The 19,261-nt window shown below is 44.2% G+C and overlaps 1 protein-coding gene across 3 annotated transcripts in view; it reads right to left on the minus strand.

The window, feature by feature from the left end:
• The window catches only part of LOC124114593 (neo-calmodulin-like), a 98,167-nt gene that overhangs the window by 53,620 nt on the left and 25,286 nt on the right, over positions 1-19,261 (minus strand). Inside the window, exon 1 of one of the 3 annotated variants that reach the window (XM_046475240.2) lies at positions 16,625-16,829. The exons of the other annotated variants lie outside the window; for them this stretch is intronic. The gene's annotated coding sequence lies outside the window, so the exon portion shown is untranslated. Of the gene's footprint in view, positions 1-16,624; positions 16,830-19,261 lie in introns of those variants that run through there. 3 annotated transcript variants of the gene reach the window in all.

Raw genomic sequence — 19,261 nt, forward strand, 5'->3', positions numbered from 1 at the left:
CCGCCGTCGCAAAAGACGTTAAAAGATGGTACATCAAACATGGGTCCATACTTTCTTTTGCCCTGCAGATTATGTAAAATGTTATGAACATAAATTGTAAAATGCTATTTTCTGATTGTGTTTCCGCAAGGTCTCAGACCACTGGTTTGTTCATCAACTCAAATCTGCTTAATATTTTATGATTCAGCAGCGTTCCTTCCCTTTTGGTGATTCAATTGTTTCCTTAGTTTGCCAAATGTCCAGTTTCATTGTATCGTATCTCGATCTTACTATCCGACCGCCTCCGTGATCTAGTGGTAGAGCGTCCGCCCGGAGACTGGAAGGTCCGGGGTTCGATCCCCGGCTGCATCATACCAAAAGACGTTAAAAGATGGTACTTCTTGTTACCCTGTCTGGCGCTCGGCATTAAGGGGCTAAAACAAGGACTGGTCGGCTCGGAGTCAGTATACTGTGTCTGAGTGGGGTATTCATGTTAAACTGCAGCATGGTATCTCAGTGAGCTAGCACTATAAATCGGCATCAGTCCGGACTAGTACAAGCAGCCACACAAACACACACACGTACATGCACGTCGCTATATAGGTGCAATAATCTTGGACGCGACGTTAAACCCCACGTGTCGCCCCGTCGTATAGCAGGAGTAACTTTTAGGCAAATTGTGCGAGTTTGGGTTGCTACCGGTAGGGCAGGACATGCTTACCCTTACCCTTGAACACCAGGTGTCAGTGATCCATTCATATACTTTCCCCCGCTATTTGGCATTTTAAGCCCTATGGAATTTCTTTTGGTGGATTCTGGTGTCCCCCGCCGTGATATTGCTGGAATATTGCTAAAAGCAGGTAAAACCATACTCACTCACTCACTGTTTTGGTGGATAATATATATTGGTTATTCTTTGGCGCTGACGTTTTATATTATTTGAAATTATGATTAATTTTGTATATTTTCTTACTGGCTAGTAGAAAACCACTTGGTAGTAAGGGGCCGGTTTAACGATCGAACTATCGATGAATTGCAATTGTTTATTGCTCGGCGGAAGAACGTCGATGTGGAGATGATATATAGAGAGTTGACACCGATACAGGAAAGGAGTAATAAATTGGACATGCGACTGATTACCATGTTTGAAGTGACCTACGTATACATTCAGAACATTTGCCAAACTTTACTGCAAAGCAACACTTTGCGGTCAACTTGCCCTGGAACCTAGGACATAACACTCGTGTTAGGGATTTGTTTGTTGTTGCTTAAAGCTACACCCAACAATATTTCAGCCATATGACGGCGGTCTGTAAATACTCGAATCGGGACCAGATAATCCAGTGATTGACATCATGAGCATCGATCTACGTAATAGGGATACGATGACATGCATCAACCAATTCTGCGGGTGTGACCATCCGATCATGTTAGCTTCTTACGACAAGCATGGGTTGCTGAAGGCCTTTCTAACCCGGATCTTCAGAGGCAGATAAATGTCATCTTACCAAATAATGTCAGGAAATATTAACTGGTTCTTTTCGGAAGTTTACATTCTATTGTTGTGGTGTTACAGCCGTGTTTAACCATCACTCATACAACAATTGCCAAGGAGCCCACAATAGTAGTCTTTAATGGGAATATAACAGCACACATGTCCATGGGGACAGACACAGGCGGGAGTGTTGTATTCGTGTATAAAACTGGAAGAGCATCCTTGTGAAAGCAGATCGGTCAATGAGTCAAGAACGTTACAAGCTACAAAACAGCACAGTATCCTAGATTCAACAGCGATCGTCCCTTCTTAAATCACATTTATACATTCGGAAAATTGTGAGAATATACTAGAAGTCAACACCGCCATTACTATTTCATGGAATACCTTCAGCAACATTACACGATAACCAAACGCGACTAACAAGTCAGGAACTAAACCCTTCCTTTACAAAATGTATCCGCTGTTGAACGTGCAAGTGTCATAGCAGATTAGACGTCCCAGACTGTCCTCTCATATAATGGACCTATTTAGCGAGATGGTTGCGTTCCCCTTCTCGTTGCCCATCTTCCACTGGCTGGTCCATCCCCATACAAGAATATTGTCAGCATCCCTATACCATGTTGATGTCACTAGTCATCGCAATGCCTTTACCTGGAGTCTTCTATATGCTCTGTACAATATAACACTAATGGTCCAGGCTGTTTTTAGAAATAACACTTAAGGATAGCTTTTCATTAGTGGTATTCTCATGGCTTGTGCTTAAATCTCTATTAGTAAGATTAGGCGAGATTTGGGCGATTTCGGGAGATAGCTTCTAGCTGGAGCCGAGTCCCATGGCAGCAAGAAAGTGTCGTTCTGATTGATAAGATTGCAATAAGAGTCGACAGTATTGAGATTGCGTTGCTATTTCCAGTAGTTTGTCATATTATTTTCCACACACAAAAGCGCATCTTCATTTGACAAACATCGATAACAATTAAACCATCAGGTGTAACACGTGCATTTGTATGTTTGAGAAGAGGACAATGAAACGTATATGCATTAAAAAAGTACACCTTAATCTATCGCCTACGCCCTTGCTGAATATTACTGACATGGCATGTTTGCTGTTGTTTCCATTAACTAATAATAACACCATCTGCTGCAAGATTCAGTTAATCGGATATTAACGTTGTGTAGTTCAATATCATAACGGATGCAGATGGAACAAGTAATTTGATATGCAAGTTCAGTTATTGTTATTTCAAACAAATCGACTCGGCTTGGATGAGAGTAAAAGGCCAGTACGTTCCACAGTCGGATGTCACTTACCAGTCGATATCTGGATATTGTTTTAAATAACCTGCGTTAGACGAAGGCACTGTCTTGGTGGTGTTAGGGTGATCAGTTAAAAAAATATAATTGTACATAACACTATTCAGTAAGGATCAGATTCATTTGCTATATCTGCAAAAGCATATATTGTTTTAAGTAAAACTATGAGCCTATATATTTTGTAATATGAAAACCGAGCATGCAACAGTGAATATTTTGTGGCTCACAATTTCCTTATTTTACAACATTCAGAAACGCAATTATTATTTTCAAGAATTTTCTGGGACAATTGCTTTTGATAAAATCCTAGACAGGTCCTCTCACCCTCTCGCCCCAACACCTCGAACATCACATGGTCGGCCAGCAAGGAAACAAAATGTGTTGGTTTGAATCCAACTTGCTCAATTCAACAGTACCAATATCCGAGATATTGGAATGCCGTACGCGACTTAGCAGAATCATAATACATTTTACATCCTTGAAGCTCATAATCATAACATATATGTTCCGATAACACACTTGTGGACGACGAATGGTAATGTCAATTGCATAAAGGTGTAAACGGCTGCAGAGACTAGAGAATGCTGGAGACGTGTTAGGCAAGCCTATTACACCTGAATGAATTATCTGTTGATTATAGTAGCCCGGGGGACACGCGTACAAATTGAATATATCGAGATATAACTAGCAGCGGCAGAACGACGACAGAACAGAAGCTAGGTGGGCAGAGCGCCCGTTATGTTGTGAGTGCTGTGCACTTCTGCAGCTGAAATCTCGCGACGTCACGCAGATGAAGTCTCGTCACGTGACAAGTTAGTTAGTGATCGGTCACCGGGACATGATGTGAATTGTTTGTTTGTTTCCGCGCTCAGCAACGTGCCATCTATACGACTGCGGCCTATGATTAATAGAGACTGGACCAGACAAACCTGTGATTGATGTTATCATTAATGCCCTACATCGTCGGGGTACGACGACACCTAAACATGGCCGCCTCTTATGACCATGGCATTAAATCTATTTTCGTATGATTTATTATTTCCATAAACTAACATTTAGTCCGAGGAAATAAAGTTATCTCAAATAAAAATAATTATCACCAAAAAAAAAAAAAAAAAATACAAATGGAGCCCAGAATAATGCTCAATTTCAGGGTTAGAGCGGAGGAAATCTAGACTTGCCAAATCATTCTAGGCTTGAGTTGGAGTCATTATTATGTTGTTCTCTAGGGTCTGGAGACAGACTATATTTCCAGCTGTGATACTGAGAACGATGTATCCATTTTCACGCTGTATATTGTGAACCCGTATTGACGTGATTATTTGAAATAGCTGAGTACCACGAACATGTGGGATTTGTTACTGCAGAGATAGTATAAAGCGCTTGATGCAAGGAGGATGGTCATGTCGAATGTTTTAAATAGAGTTTGGTTTTTTAATATTTTTGCTACAAACCTATCTGTGCACATGCAAAGGTTATACTTCTTTTATTACAACTGGGTTATAATTTTGATAAATGAGTATTACCTAAAAAAGTATTTCATAGGAGAGTTATACATATCAATAGTGGTATGACTGGGTAATAACTACAAATATTAACAGTGGAGTTACACGTGTAACTAATAACATCGGAAATCATCAACATACATGATGATAAAATGGAGATATAAAGGAGCTATATATATATAGGTTATAAACATACTTATTAGGGATGTAATGATATATTTCGTTGCGATACGATACATATATTGATACTTTATTAGTAAGATCGGGTGAGGTGAGGTGAGGTGAAATTGGGTTTAACGTCGCGTCCAAGATTATTGCACTTATATAGCGACGTGCATGTACGTGTATGTGTTTGTGTGGCTGCTTGTACTAGTCCGGACTGATGCCGATTTATAGTGCTAGCTCACTGAGATACCATGCCGCAGTTTAACGTGAATACCCGACTCAAACACAGTATACTGACTCCGAGTCGAGTCGAGTCCGAGTTTTAGCCCCTTAATGCCGAGCGCCAGACAGGGTAACAACAAGTACCATCTTTTAACGTCTTTTGGTATGACGCAGCCGGGGATCTCCGGGCGGACGCTCTACCACTAGATCACGGAGGCGGTCGGATAGTAAGATCGAGATACGATACAATGAAACTGGACATTTGGCAAACTTAGGAAACAATTGAATCACCAAAAGGGAAGGAACGCTGCTGAATCCTAAAATATTAAGCAGATTTGAGTTGATGAACAAACCAGTGGTCTGAGACCTTGCGGAAACACAATCAGAAAATAGCATTTTACAATTTATGTTCATAACATTTTACATAATCTGCTGGGCAAAAGAAAGTATGGACCCATGTTTGATGGTAACGAAAGAAACAAGAACTGGTTATTCGATGGCGATGTTTTATACGGGTATCATAAATGTGTTATGGACCTTACGTTGGCAGTATTTCGGCGACTGTTTTCAGCCTAATAGCGTTAAGATAATGTTTGTAATGTATTGGTTAAATCTTTTCTTTAAGTGTATACTTTCGTTTGAGCGGTAGTTTATAATACCATTTTGAAACCGATCCATGAACTGTCGTACTCAATTCATGTCCAAGGGTATAGCGAAAAATTAAATTGTTGTCGAGTGAATCGTTACACGAGTCGTTACACGAGTCCAGATATTCGGGATTGTCAAAACTCCTTTATCCAAACAAGATCTTTTGCCTTTCAACGGCACTTGAGGAATAATGAAAACTTTGACTTACGTTTTAGTCCTAGGCGATGCACAAGTGTACATATTAAGTATATATACTAGGATAGCGAAGTTATATATACAAGTGATAACATGCCTATTTACATCAATAATAACACGCCAGCGTTTTAATAAAAGACGACACAATGAGGCTACAAATATGACAGAACGGAAATATAACGGAGTCATAAATTCGAATAATGCCTATCGTAGTAGGGGGCGGTGGGGTTGGGCTAGTGGACAAAGCGTTCGCTTGTCTGGCCGAAGGCCCGGGTTCGATTATCCACACTGGTGAATTGCTAAAAGCGGCGTAAAACCATACTCACTCACTCTATCAGTGTAAATATCACTGCGGAGTCATCACGAATTGCCCACCAAAGGTTTACTCAATCTACGGACAAAGAACGCCAGTGACGTGGTTGCCGTACCCTAGGTTGGATTTTAGCCTGTCATTTATATGTGTAATGCAGTTGAGACACAATGCATCAGTGGAACTTATTAGTGATTATGGTGTTACGCGGCTTTTAGCAATATTCCAGCAATATCACGGCGGGAGACACCAGAAATGGGCTTCACACATTGTACCCATGTCGGGAATCGAACCCGGGTCTTCGGCGTGACGAGCGAACGCTTTAACCACTAAGCTACCCGACCGCCCCTGGAAAGACGTTTTACATTTGGTTACAGGTAAGATTTAGAAGAAAGGGTGTCAAGACAGAGGTCGTGGATCAGCGTTTGTGTTGCGAACTCCCTACTTGAGGTGGACAAGACGGTCTGTCCATCTCAATATCCGTCCTGCTGGAAGGATTATCGTGTGTACAACAAACACCATGACCGATGTATGGGTGCAAATAATCTGACATGCTTAATAGCCCAAATATTCCGAACGTATTAGAACATCAACAAAGACTGAAATTCTACAAGCCCTCGGGGTACCTTTACCATTGGTTGACGGCTAGTGCCAAGTCACAACCCTTCATTTAACCTATCTGGTATGTTATCTTCATTTTCACATCATATTAATATATTTTGTATCTGTGTATTGATGTATTGTACGGATACGTCTGATGTATTGTGTAATGTGAAGTAAATGATAATTCATTTTAATGGAAGTGATATCTATATTTTAGAAATTTAAACTATAACGGATTGTATATATTTATTTCTATGTTATATTTGCTTATGTTGTACTTTTATTGTTTCAGACTGAATTAAGTACGTACATTCGTACCGATAATAAAATAAACGTCATCAGCCTCACCCCCCACTGCTGTTTGTGATTATTTTGCCAGTAGATCGCCTACTCCACTATCGGCCAACACAACCACGGTTACATATTGACCCACTACGGCTATATTCCTCACATACATTATGGGGCGGTGGGGTAGTCTAGTGGTGGGAGAAAAGTCTCGACACGACAAAGACCCAGCTTCAATTCCCCACATTTCTGAAATGCGCGAAGTGCACTGCCGTTGTTCCTCGCCTCAATGTGCCCGGAATACGTCTACACACGCAGCGATAACATGTTTGTTGTGTTTGTTTGTTGTTTAACTCCCACTCAGCAATACTCCAGCTATATAACGGCGGTTTCTAAATAATCGAGTCCAGACCAGACAATCCAGTGATTGACATCACGAGCATCCTCCACGCAATTCTGTTACGATGACATTCATCAACCAAGACAACGAGTCTGACCACCCGATCCCGTTAATCGCCTCTTACAACAAGCATGGTTGCTGAAGACATGTTCTAACCCGGGTCGTCACGGGTACTGCACGTACACAGTCCTCAAGGTCCAGTGGTGTCGACCAGGTGAACGAATAACATAACTACACACAGTTCTTTGTTCTGGAACAATCGAATATTACTCACAAAAACTAAGGCCTTTCACCAGAAAGCCATGTCAGTGTGTCCTCTGTTAATGATCCTCTTCATGACCAAAACAATTGACAGTCGGGGCTAAAGAAAGCTGGTAGTGCTTTATTGCCACTAAATGTACAATAAGCACAGTAATAGCTGTATTAAACGAGAAGACACTCCTAAACTAGAATCGCTGTATCTATTACGTCATTGTTTTTCAGCATCCACTGCTGAATAGCTTTATTATTGCAATCACGTTTCTTTGGGAATCCATTTTCAAATAACAAAGCCACTTGAATTTTGATCATGGCTGAACATAGATTTCCCTAAGTGCTTGCGACTGAAATAGGTTCCATGTCAATAATTTCTACAGTAAGTATTTATAAACTTATTATTCGTGTCAAAAACATTGTCAACGCCGTTGCTACATTGTCGCTAAAATAAAATGCTTCTACTGAGGTATTTTCTTATTATCATTGTGAAGTTAATGTGCATCTTATTCCTGCTTTAGAAGAGAAAACAAGCATGATTTACACGTTAGAGCAAGTTCCATGCCTTCAAAGGAAAAAATGTGATTACTGAAAAAAAGTTATCACAGCGTAGTTAAATTTAGCCGTTCGCTTTAATATTTCAACACGAACTTTGGTTACTTGCAAAACAGGCCATAGAAACACTTGGCCAGAATGCGAACCCCAAGTTTGAGACTTTTTATCCAATTATCTTTTGCCAGATTAAAGGTTCCCAATAATTAGTTTCGCACCCGCATAGTGAGAGTAGAAATGAGAAAGAGAATCGAAATGAAGGACTGTGACACAAGAGCCTGGGAATAGACTATAATCAAGTTGAGTTTCCAGCCTCGTGGCTAATTCAGGTATTACGGCCAGGCTTGTCCACAGGTTGAAACTGTGCACGACAAAGCAAGAAATTGTGAATGGCCCCGATGAATATTTAAATATCAAGATTGACAACGGTGTTGCAATACGCTAGCTTAATTAGAAATACCAAACAATTTGCAACTTTCACACATCACAGGGAAGTCAGTTGATGTTGTGAAAACAGAGGGATACCAATTCAAGTCCAAAACAAGCCACAAATGAGCCATATTGTATTCTACTGCTCACACAGTTCATTGACTAAGCCTTAGTGTGAAAATATAACGTTACCAGTAGATACCTCTTACGATGTTTCAGTCTTAGTATTATTTGTTAACACCAGAAATGGCGGGCGTCTCGCTGTGGCAAAGAATATCCGAGTCAAGACAACATAATGTTCAGTTAACGTGATCTACCTAACCAAACAGAATGTGCCACAATTACACTGAAATGTCCGATAGATTTCCCCATTAACGGTATTACAGAAGATGATCACGGAACGTTTTTAGGTCCACGGCTTAGCGGGGAGCGAGTCCAATAACGCTCCTGTCCAACGGATGTTTCGGCGTAGCTGTTGTCGTAATGCGGTGTTGCCGCCTCCTCTGATGCGGCGATGACAAAGCCGTGTATCTTCTTGACGTTATATTAGGAAGCGCCAGGCCTAAGGCTTCTAAAACCGCAGTTCCACTCTCTGCAACAGGTTGAGATGGTGACATTTTCCTCACAACTACTGACGCTTGTACTTTGATCATCGCACTCCCCTAACGACATTAAATTAATCAATACTTGCCACGGGACTGCACAAATTTATTTGACAGGCCATGCTTTCACATGGGTTAAGATCTAACACGGGCATTTGATAGGGCATTCACTCCTTTTCGTTCGTTACTTGGAAATCTGCCTAGTAAACAATTGTACCAGCAGGCAAATGACACTCAAGAAGAGGACTTTGAGGGGGGCGGACAAAAAACCTCCATTATAAACGTCGCGTGTCACCACAATGGAAACATTAATCTATATCACAACCACATCATTTTCACAAAGATCATCCTGATACAACACATGTGTTGAAGGGAATCGGTACATTGCTGTATGATATGCAGATACGATTAAACAGGTAATGCTATGTAGAAACTAACAGGTTGCCGTTTGTAAATCAGTATTCCATATCAGTTCTCGTGAGTTATTGGCAGCACATGGTAATATTTCACTTTGCAGACATCAACACGTGCCATGTTTGTTATTCTGCTTTTAATTTCAACACAGAACGAACACTACGTGTTCCGGATCTCCGCTATGTACGGAGTTACAACGACACCACGTGAGCCGGGTGAATACAGCTGCACTCAATGGAAACAAGCGTCACGCAATTAAGTCAAGGTCAATTGGGTTGCCCATATGACAGTTGTCTTCCAAGCATCTCCGTGAACGTAGGATGTCTTTTCCACATCGTCTTGTACGGGAGTTGTCTTCCTAAATCGTCTTGTGCGAGAGTTGTCTTCCTAACATCGTCTTGTGCAAGAGTTGTCTTCCTTACATCGTCTTGTACAAGAGTTGTCTTCCTTACATCGTCTTGTACGGGAGTTGTCTTCCTAAATCGTCTTGTGCTAGAGTTGTCTTTCTTACATCGTCTTGTACAAGAGTTGTCTTCCTTACATCGTCTTGTACAAGAGTTGTCTTCCTTACATCGTCTTGCACAATAGTTGTCTTCCTTACATCGTCTTGTGCAAGAGTTGTCTTCCTTACATCGTCTTGTACAAGAGTTGTTCCTCCTTACATCGTCTTGTACAAGAGTTGTCTTCCTTACATCGTCTTGTACGGGAGTTGTCTTCCTAAATCGTCTTGTGCGAGAGTTGTCTTCCTTACATCGTCTTGTACAATAGTTGTCTTCCTTACATCGTCTTGTACAAGAGTTGTCTTCCTTACATCGTCTTGCACAATAGTTGTCTTCCTTACATCGTCTTGTGCAAGAGTTGTCTTCCTTACATCGTCTTGTACAAGAGTTGTCTTCCTTACATCGTCTTGTACAAGAGTTGTCTTCCTTACATCGTCTTGTACAAGAGTTGTCTTCCTTCAATCGTCTTGTACAAGAGTTGTCTTCCTTACATCGTCTTGTACAATAGTTGTCTTCCCGACATCGACAGTGTGTAAGTTTGATTTACAAATTATGAACGGTTAAAAGGTGATAACATCTAGTTTGGTCACAGCGCGTTAACTTTAGGACGTTAAGTTAAAATACATCTGCACCAGACACTGTCATGTACCATTTTGCATAAAACGGAGAAGCCTGCACTAGATTCAATAAGCACAACAGCTACAGCGGTCGCCTGGTGTCGGAACAAGTCGCCTGCTGCCAGCACAATGTCTTTCTGCATTTATTCCAGTTATTAGGGAACTGGGCGTGCTAGGTACAAGTTTTGCGGTTATGAAAAACAAACTAAGAGCAAAGAACCCAACACTGACGTTCATATTCCTTTGTAAAACAAAGGAGTGTTTGTCAAATATTATTCGCTAAAGACATGATGGTTGGCAACATAATTTATGGCGGGAAAGCGGGAGCAGAATGGTAGATGAAGTGGGGTGGAACGCTAGGAGAGCGGAGACAGAGTGTCGGAAGAGCGAGAACATCGGAAGAGCGAGAGGAGTGTGACGGGGAATACGGATCTGAGTGCCGAGCTAGCGGAAGTAGCAGGACAAACGGGAGAGTGCGAGGTGTTTGTCGTGAAAACGGGAGCAGAGTGACGAGCGAGTGGGAGGAGAGTAGAGGGACTGACGGGAGAGTAAAAGGCGTGTGACGGGAGAACGGGAGGAGACCGTCAAGAGAGCGTCAGGAGAGTAGCGGGACTGACGGGAGAGTGAGAGGCGTGTGACGGGAGAACGGGAGGAGACCGTCAAGAGAGCGTCAGGAGAGTAGCGGGACTGACGGGAGAGTGAGAGGCGTGTGACGAGAGAACGGGAGCAGAGAGACGGGCGAGCGGGAGGAGAGTAGCGGGACTGACTGGAGAATGAGGGGTGTATGACGGGAGAACGGTAGGAGAGTGACAAGAGAGCGGGAGGAGAGTAGCGGGGCTGATGGGAGAGTGAGAGGTGTATGACGGGAGAACGGTAGGAGAGTGACAAGAGAGCGGGAGGAGAGTAGCGGGACTGACGGGAGAGTGAGAGGTGTATGACGGGAGAACGGTAGGAGAGCGTCAAGAGAGCGGGAGGAGAGTAGCGGGACTGACGGGAGAGTGAGAGGTGTATGACGGGAGAACGGTAGGAGAGCGACAAGGTAGCGGAGGAGAGTAGCGGGACTGACGGGAGAGTGAGAGGTGTATGACGGGAGAACGGTAGGAGAGTGACAAGAGAGCGGGAGGAGAGTAGCGGGACTGATGGGAGAGTGAGAGGTGTATGACGGGAGAACGGGAGGAGAGCGACAAGATTGCGGGAGGAGAGTAGCGGGACTGACGGGAGAGTGAGAGGTGTATGACGGGAGAACGGGAGCAGAGAGACGGGCGAGCGGGAGGAGAGTAGCGGGACTGACTGGAGAATGAGAGGCGTGTGGCGGGAGAACGGTAGGAGAGCGACAAGGTAGCGGGAGGAGAGTAGCGGGACTGACGGGAGAGTGAGAGGTGTATGACGGGAGAACGGGAGCAGAGAGACGGGCGAGCGGGAGGAGAGTAGCGGGACTGACGGGAGAGTGAGAGGTGTATGACGGGAGGTCGGTAGGAGAGTGACAATAGAGCGGGAGGAGAGTAGCGGGACTGATGGGAGAGTGAGAGTTGTATGACGGGAGAACGGGAGCAGAGAGACGGGCGAGCGGGAGGAGAGTAGCGGGACTGACGGGAGAGTGAGAGGTGTATGACGGGAGAACGGTAGGAGAGCGACAAGGTAGCGGGAGGAGAGTAGCGGGACTGACGGGAGAGTGAGAGGTGTATGACGGGAGAACGGGAGCAGAGAGACGGGCGAGCGGGAGGAGAGTAGCGGGACTGACGGGAGAGTGAGAGGTGTATGACGGGAGAACGGGAGCAGAGAGACGGGCGAGCGAGAGGAGAGTAGCGGGACTGATGGGAGAGTGAGTGGTGTATGACGGGAGAACGGTAGGAGAGCGACAAGGTAGCGGGAGGAGAGTAGCGGGACTGACGGGAGAGTGAGAGGTGTATGACGGGAGAACGGTAGGAGAGCGACAAGGTAGCGGGAGGAGAGTAGCGGGACTGACGGGAGAGTGAGAGGTGTAGGACGGGAGAACGGTAGGAGAGTGACAAGAGAGCGTGAGGAGAGTAGCGGGACTGACGGGAGAGTGAGAGGTGTAAGACGGGAGAACGGTAGGAGAGTGACAAGAGAGCGGGAGGAGAGTAGCGGGACTGATGGGAGAGTGAGAGGTGTATGACGGGAGAACGGTAGGAGAGCGTCAAGAGAGTGGGAAGAGAGTAGCGGGACTGACGGGAGAGTGAGAGGTGTATGACGGGAGAACGGTAGGAGAGCGTCAAGAGAGTGGGAGGAGAGTAGCGGGACTGACGGGAGAGTGAGAGGTGTATGACGGGAGAACGGTAGGAGAGCGTCAAGAGAGTGGGAGGAGAGTAGCGGGACTGACGGGAGAGTGAGAGGTGTATGACGGGAGAACGGTAGAAGAGTGACAAGAGAGCGGGAGGAGAGTAGCGGGACTGACGGGAGAGTGAGAGGTGTATGACGGGAGAACGGTAGAAGAGTGACAAGAGAACGGGAGGAGAGTAGCGGGACTGACGGGAGAGTGAGAGGTGTATGACGGGAGAACGGTAGAAGAGTGACAAGAGAGCGGGAGGAGAGTAGCGGGACTGACGGGAGAGTGAGAGGTGTATGACGGGAGAACGGTAGAAGAGTGACAAGAGAGCGGGAGGAGAGTAGCGGGACTGACAGGAGAGTGAGGGGTGTATGACGGGAGAACGGTAGAAGAGTGACAAGAGAGCGGGAGGAGAGTAGCGGGACTGACGGGAGAGTGAGAGGTGTATGACGGGAGAACGGTAGGAGAGTGACAAGAGAGCGGGAGGAGAGTAGCGGGACTGACGAGAGAGTGAGAGACGTGTGACGGGAGAACGGTAGGAGAGCGCCAAGAGAGTGGGAGGAGAGTAGCGGGACTGACTGGAGAGAGAGAGAGGTGTGTGACGGGAGAACGGGAGGAGTGCGTCAAGAGAACGGGAGGAGCGCGTGGAAGCGTGCAGGGGCCCGACAAAATGCCGGCGAATGATCTTAGATTGACTCCAGTGCATAGCGTCAAACATGATCTAAACATCCACAAAGCCGACAAGGAAAATTATGACAATAACTAAATCAATCTACCCCACAGCATAGAGATATTTCCACTGCGGATATCGATAGAATTATCTACTTAAGAAACATATATAATTGATGTTTCTTTGTCTATTAAAGATATTCAAATCTAAAGATGTTTTTAAAAGAGTTAAATTATGCAAAAGTTACAAAACAGAAAAGGAACGTTCGAAGATCTTGACTTAATAACCCCGCACCAGCAGTGACTCGACTCCCGCACAACACTGTTGCCTTCATATGTACTTGATTTACAAGCTTCCATTCAGATATAATTACATGCTTGAAGCACGAGTTTTATGATTTAAATCACATATCAAACAATTATTCATGCAGTAAATAATGATAACGAGAAACTGGCAACGTTGAGGCGGGATTTAGGACATGGGAGGTATAGAGGTACATGAAACTGATTATTCACCGAGTGACGCGCGGCGGTGACGCGGGACTCATTACTGAATTATCGGAGAAATGAACATTAATATTTAAAAACAAATAAAGTATCATGGATCCACATGTCAGGAAAACATTGATTTTGTTGAGATAACGTGACTGTAGCGTCCCAGCGCCCACGTGCGACCGCGCATCTCGGGTATCAGGTACCGTATCATGGAGGAACGCGTGATGGGAGTGGGTTGGGGGCACGGTCAGTAGGGGACAGCATGGGACAGCATGGGACAGGGCAAAGCTGTATGTGGGGTCTTGTCATGGGCATGTCAGATGGCTATGTTTTATCTAGCCATGGATTACTAACATATGTATGTCTCATCTTGCCAAGGACGTTAAACAGTTGTGTCATTTTGCCAGTGAGATTGCAAATTCACATGTGTGATCTAGCCAGGGACACGTAAAAGCTCTTTCTACTAGGCAGGGGGTTTTCATAGTTGCATAGTGTCGTCAGGGACTCTGCATAGTTGTATTATGTATCTAGCAAAGACACTGCATAGTTGTGTATGTATCTGACCAGGGACACTGCATAGCTGTGTATGTATCTGACCAGGGACACTGCATAGTTGTGTATGTATCTGACCAGGGACACTGCATAGTTGTGTATGTATCTGACCAGGGACACTGCATAGTTGTGTATGTATCTGACCAGGGACACTGCATAGTTGTGTATGTATCTGACCAGGGACACTGCATAGTTGTGTATGTATCTGACCAGGGACACTGCATAGTTGTGTATGTATCTGACCAGGGACACTGCATAGTTGTGTATGTATCTGACCAGGGACACTGCATAATTGTGTATGTATCTGACCAGGGACACTGCATAGTTGTGTATGTATCTCACCAGGGACATCGCATAGTTGTGAATATATCTAGCCAGGGACAGTGCATAATTGTGTATGTATCTGACCAGGGACATTGCATAGTTGTGTATGTATCTAGCCAGGGAAGTACATAGTTGTCTATGTATCTAGCCAGGGACACTGTATAGCAGTGTATGTATCTAGCCAGGGACACTGCATAGTTGTGTATGTATCTGACCAGGGACACTGCATAGTTGTGTATGTATCTAGCCAGGGAAGTACATAGTTGTCTATGTATCTAGCCAGGGACACTGTATAGCAGTGCATGTATCTAGCCAGTGACACTGCATACTTATGCATATATCTAGCCAGGGACACTGCATAGTTGTGTATGTATCTGACCAGGGACATTGCATAGTTGTGTATGTATCTAGCCAGGGAAGTACATAGTTGTCTATGTATCTAGCCGGGGACACTGTATAGCAGTGCATGTATCTAGCCAGTGACACTGCATACTTATGCATATATCTAGCCAGGGACACTGCATGGTCGTGTATGTTTCTAGCCTTGGTCACCGCATAGTTGCATTTGTATCTTGCTAGAGACTTTACCTTTACAGCTAGTTGTGCATGTATCTATTCAGAAGCACTGAACAGTATCTAGCCAGGGACTTAGCTGCAGGTGTGCATTATCTAGCCAGGGTCATTGCATAGTTGTGCATGTATCTAACCAGGGTCATTGCATAGTTGTGCATGTATCTAGCCAGGGTCATTGCATAGTTGTGCATGTATCTAGCCAGGGTCATTGCATAGTTGTGCATGTATCTAGCCAGGGTCATTGCATAGTTGTGCTTGTATCTAGCCAGGGTCATTGCATAGTTGGGCATGTATCAAGGAAGTGGAAGAATTAAAACCGTGTCATTGAGGAACCCCATCCCCGCTACCCTCATGTCTCCGAGGAAAACAACCCCAGCAAGTTGCTACAGTAGGTGGCATCAATTAGGCACCAAGGCTGTCTCGCATTATTATGTGCGTTCAGCTTCTTCAAAGGTGGTATTTGAAACTGTAAACCCGCGCTATTTCTGGAAGCAGTTCTACTTCTGATGAACAAAACAAGGCCGATTGCAAAATGCAGCATCAACATATTTGTACGGATCTGATATACTTCTGTTCGGACTTTTGTTTTGCTTTTTGCATGAATGTGAGAAAAGAGATGTTGGAACGGCGCAATATCAGTTCATTAGCTATACGATATCTGTTATTTTGGATTTTCTAACGTTATTTAGTAGCAGAATTTCTGTCGAGACGGCTACCCTGGACATATTTCTAAATGACCACAAGCTTTGTTCACATGACTACGGTGAGAGACACGGTGATGATTCATCTCATGACAGAGAGATAATGGCAGATAGAAAGACGAATGGAGCGAGACAAAGAAGACGTGATAGACAGTTGGAAAAAGATTCGGATGGGGAGGAAAGAAGAAAGATGCAGCAACAGTTCCCTGTCGTAATTATTAGACACGACGACACAATAGGCAGGAGAAATACGACTAACCCTGTAACCCAGTCACTCATTTCGTCCCAATGGTGACAGGCTTTCTTAATCAGCCTGCGCCAAATTAGTAACGAGGATTTAGATCTCCTGAGATGCACAAAATGCAATTATCAATTAGACGTTTGCATTAACAAAGCGAACTGTTCATTGTACTACAAAGACGTCAGTATTTGAGGTATTCCCGTTCCAGCGCTCGTCTCTTCCGCCTTATACAGCAACGTGACTGAGATTTGCGACGTGAGTTGTGTTGCAAAGGAAATAATGACATCCCTACCTTAGCTTGTGGTGGTAATACCTCGGAACGACATCACATTGCAGGAATCAGTGGCCACTGTAACGGTGACTGGTCAAGCTGGCGCAGACTGCCGGCGACAAGTGGTTCTGTGGACGTGCACTAGTCCCTCCCGAGTGTTTAAGCAGCGTGTTGATGACACACATTGAAAGCTGTGCAGTCGTTGAGACCGCGTCTGTCTCCAGAATACAGCGAGCAGTGACACCGACTTTGGTGTCACTTACAGGTTATTCATTTCAATATCGCTTCTCTCCCTTCAGGCATTAACACCTGGTACCCGTGGAACTACATCTGCAGGGAGGGTATAACCCTCATCGATGTTTCTACACTGACAGAAACAAATTGATGCTTATATGAAGCTTTGTTTTAATATTGTAACATGTCTACACGGACTTCAGTTCTGGTGTATGGCGCTGAAGGTTTAATTGGTCGGTTGGATAGTCTTGTGGTGACAGGTTTGGTCCATCACGATGACCACTAGGGTTGGATTCCCTGAATGGGTGAACTGTGTGAAACAAACCAATTCTTGGTGTCCCCTGCCGTAAAACTTGAAAATTGCGGCGTCAAAATATCCTCACTCAGTCGATATAGATAGTGATTATATATATTTTATTTTGAACAACCAAAATCATAACTATGAAAATAATTTCTCAATCGTTTTGCTGGACACATCATCGTCTATTTGTCTTTGCGTTTCCATGGCGATAAATGTAGTGATGAGTAGGTGTCCACGTTAACCATATGATTATTATGATTATTAAGTATCGCTTGATAGAGCAGATGCGTGTCTTGAGTGGCACCTGAGCATCCTAACTATCAACGCGTCAGGTGATTGAAAAATAGCCTCGGTTATACAGGTAATGAAATAATATACATTGGTTTTCGGTTCACACAAATGCACCAGACAACCTTGTGACGTATAAAACTCCAAATTGGTATGTTTCAAATGTCACCTTAAGCATGACTTGGTATTTGATAAGCAACAATTTCGCCGCGGAGCAGAAACAGGAGACGTCGAATATAACCCTGTGTGAACAGCTTTACAGCTTCGTCAGCCAATCCAGCCGGAATATAGGATCAACGGAATTACCCGAAGCGTTGGTAAAATCTCCTTGACTAAGCCCGCCAGTGACATATGTGTCCAGGCTTGAGGCTCGGCTCGGCTCGTATCGACGAGGTGACAGTATCGATTTTTCACTCTAGTCACATTCCGTTATCATTTTTGTATGTGTCACATAATTCTAGCCTGTGTGCTTTGAGCGTTGGGACGGGAACGCCACTGTTAATAATACATAGATGTTATGTTCTACCTGCGGCTGACGAGGACAGAGTGGATCACAAAGACGTGGGCTTGTATTGATTGGCTAGCAACTGGGGCAGATATGGAAACAACAGAAATAAGATATGAGCATGTTTTTCTCTGTGCTATGTTGGAAAATATGTTGGGTTAGATAATAGACAGCTGAATAAAGACACGTACGCATGGCCCTTCGAGGATGCGAGATGTCAAAGTACACGTGGAAGACAGCGACTGGAATAATGCCATAAAGACACTGCGTCGCCGTACACGTGCTGGAAAGAAGTCTCTCTGTGCATGTACGCGTGGAAGTCGGGTGTTCCTGCTCAAGTACACGTGGACGGGGGCGTTGTGATCCTGCATAGCTGTTCATGTAATCAGACACTACAAGAGTTAGCAGTACAACACGGTGTGAAATCAGACACTGCAAGAGTTAGTAATACAACACTATGTGAACTCAGACACTGCAAGAGTTAGCAGTACAATACGATGTGAAGTCAGACACTGTAAGAGTTAGCAGTACAACACTATGTGAAGTCAGACACTGCAAGAGTTAGCAGTACAACACGATGTGAAATCAGACACTGCAAGAGTTAGTAATACAACACTATGTGAACTCAGACACTGCAAGAGTTAGCAGTACAATACGATGTGAAGTCAGACACTGTAAGAGTTAGCAGTACAACACTATGTGAAGTCAGACACTGCAAGAGTTAGCAGTACAACACGATGTGAAATCAGACACTACAAGAGTTAGCAGTACAACACGACGTGAAGTCAGACACTGCAAGAGTTAGCAGTACAACACTATGTGAAGTGAGACACTGCAGGAGTTAGTAGTACAACACGATGTGAAGTCAGACACTGCAGGAGTTAGTAGTACAACACTATGTGAAATCAGACACTGCAAGAGTTAGCAGTACAATACGATGTGAAGTCAGACACTGCAAGAGTTAGTAGTACAACACTATGTGAACTCAGACACTGCAGGAGTTAGCAGTACAATACGATGTGAAATCAGACACTGCAGGAGTTAGCAGTACAACACGATGTGAAGTCAGACACTGCAGGAGTTAGTAGTACAACACGATGTGAAATCAGACACTGCAGGAGTTAGTAGTACAACACGATGTGAAATCAGACACTGCAAGAGTTAGCAGTACAATACGATGTGAAGTCAGACACTGCAGGAGTTAGTAGTACAACACTATGTGAAATCAGACACTGCAGGAGTTAGCAGTACAACACGATGTGTAGTCAGACACTGCAAGAGTTAGCAGTACAACACGATGTGAAATCAGACACTGCCAGAGTTAGTAGTA

This window comes from Haliotis rufescens, unplaced genomic scaffold (genome assembly GCF_023055435.1).
Source record: "Haliotis rufescens isolate VD_foot unplaced genomic scaffold, xgHalRufe1.0.p SCAF_1, whole genome shotgun sequence".
NCBI lineage: Eukaryota > Metazoa > Mollusca > Gastropoda > Lepetellida > Haliotidae > Haliotis > Haliotis rufescens.